The sequence below is a fragment of the Seriola lalandi genome, unplaced genomic scaffold, assembly GCF_002814215.2.
Source record: "Seriola lalandi dorsalis isolate HSWRI2012SDOR001 ecotype SW California unplaced genomic scaffold, Sedor1 jcf7180002054562, whole genome shotgun sequence".
NCBI classification, from domain to species: domain Eukaryota; kingdom Metazoa; phylum Chordata; class Actinopteri; order Carangiformes; family Carangidae; genus Seriola; species Seriola lalandi.
In genome coordinates, this window is record NW_019525115.1 from 386,653 (window position 1) to 389,455 (window position 2,803).

Below are 2,803 nucleotides of genomic sequence, written 5' to 3' on the forward strand. Positions count from 1 at the left end.
AGATATCGACTGCGGGAATAGAACCAGCTGTATTTATACAAAATGCATTCACAAAGACTAGAAAAAGCCAAGGTCAAAAGAAGAACAGCTTGAAAGATACCTGGGGAATGTTTTTCTCAAAAAAAGGAATTTTAAAACTCTCCGTCTCTGTCTGGTTCAGCAGAAGCCCTACACTGTGTCATACATATAGATGCATTATATAAGAGAGGCTTTCTAGGAAGCACGTTGACAGTTAAGACGTCTTCACCACTGAAACCAGCAATCCTCTGATAACTGGCCTGCCTCCTCATCCCTACCTTGTTACCCATAAAAGATAAATAACACAATCTACGGCTAAACTATGTCTTATTTTATAGACGATCAATAAAATGTTGAACGCTAAATTCTATTGCCAGCCGATATAATGAAGCTATATAATACTGTGGCATACTAGGAGAGACGATAAAGGAGGGGAACGGAGCAGAGGGAAGATGAATCCAAGAATATGAGAGAGAGAGAGCGAGAATATATAGGAGATAGGGAGGGAAGGAAAGAGGATGGATGGAGAGGTGAGGCTGAGAGGTTGTGATGGAAGGACGGAGGGAGGGCTGGAAATAAAAGGAGAGGGGATGAAAGACGGAGGCGGGGGGGTAGAAGAGATGATGAGACAGAGACATACAGATAGAGAGAGAGAAGGGGGGGGGACATATAAACGGAGTGATGACCATATTTTCTGCATTACCTGCGGTGTGTATGTGCCAGTGACGCAGAGCAGAAACCATCCAGCGGCAGCAGACAGTAGACGACACTGACGCAGCCCCTCGCCTCTGTTGTATCCAGCTCTGTGGCGCACAGCTGTAACAGCGCAGTTTTATCTTTTACTCAAGTGCGTCTGAGCTGGTACGAGTGAATGCAAACTGAAAGCAAGGAAAGGGAAAGCATCGAGAGAAACATGAGTATTGCTCAGAGAATGTTTGGTCAGATTGCACTTTTTAAGTCTTGTGTGAGAAATTCACCATACACTGCCGAGCCGAAGCCGCTGAGGTTTATTTCACTTATTTTCCAAGTCAATCACATTAAAATCTTTGTTTGAACAAATAATAAGCGGAATGACCCTCTGTTCCAAAACATAAACCTGTAGCTCCCTTGAACAATAAAACCATTGTTAACTCAAGGGAAAACATTACAGTGGGTCACACACTCTTCATTAAGCGATTCATCGGATCAGTTAGATTTGAGTTTACTTGTTGGCAGCTGTGATAGCTTTGTCTTGTCACTGACTGGCTTTTAGGCTTTGACAAAAGTATAGGTGTATTGAATATGACAGTGAATTTATTTATCACAATTAGAGTCAGAAATAAGACAAAACAGTGTAGGGAATGGATGCTGTGCATGGGTATTGTATTGTGAAACAACACAAAGAGGAACAGAAAGCCATAATGCAGACATATGCAGGGAGAGGACACCGGCCTTACATACGTGGAGCTCACCTGGCTATGACGCTGAGAAGCAGCCCAGTATACGAACTGCACCCCCATATGAAACCATGCGGAAAGTCAGGCTGGCGGAAAGGTGTCGCGAATATGACTTTCGTGCAGGAGACTGGGGTCACAACAATTGCAATTAACATTTTTTATTAAAGCATGGATACAGTCTTTCCCTGACCTAGTTGCATGGCCATGACAATACATTAGCAAAATCTTAACCGTGTGTTTTAGTTGCATAAGTCTAATCATAACTTCTTCTTTTCCTCAACCCTAACGACCCCATAGTTGACCTGCACAGGTGTTACAAAGAGCGAGAACTTTAAGAATGTTTTCTATTGGTTTAAAGAAAAAAAAATGCTGTCAGTGAACATCTGCGATTTCACAGAATGAACCACTTCTGACATTCTTGTTCTGCAGTAGGGTTGATACATCTGTCAGCACACTCTCAGCAGCAATGAATTTTCTCTGTCCTCTTGTGCACGATGGTAGGTTAACCACCAAAAAGTGCGACTTTGGGCTTTGATTTTTTTCACATCACAGGCTGGTAAACCCGTTGTAAAAATTTTTTTACTGAGCCTCATTTACTGTTCACACAATGTACTCTTGACTACAACTTTTCTGGAGCAGCACACTTTTGCTGTACTTCATAAGGCACATTTGCTTCCACTGTGACTCTCAAGCTCCTTCGCCTGGCGTGGAGGGCACATAAACACAGCCGGTATATTGGTATTTGTCTGCAGCACCTTATTCGACAGTCTGAATACAAAACAATAAACCACATCTCATTTGGGGATTATACTGCGGCTTTGGTCTACTGCACTGCAACATAAGATATAGCAGACTTTATGCTTTATGTTTAGTTTTTTTATTTCAAGTTTCTCGTATGAGGTCATTCATTTTCTAATCTATCTTTTCGTTCTTTTTTGCTATCTCTCATTTGCACATACAGACATGCAGGCAGACAGTGGTGGTGAATAGTGACACACTATAACAAAGTTTCACAGACTATATGATAACTGATATGGCCCTTGATACTTCCTATTTTTCCTCCCTCGGCTCCCTCTCTCTGTCTCGTTCTCATTTACTCTCTCCCTCCCTCTCTGTCTCTCTGTCTCTCTCTCTCTCTGCCATTGCATATTAAATGTAAATTATGGCAGAAAAGCTTGAATTTGAATGTCTTTTGGGATACTCTGCAAGAAGCAACAACACTCTCATTGTTATGCCTAGCCCTGTCTTGTGGTAAAGACGGAGCGGGAGAGAGAGAGAGAATCGTCTTTTCTCCCACTTAACCGGGAGGAAATCAAAATCTCTCCTGGTGAAACCACATTTTCAGAACA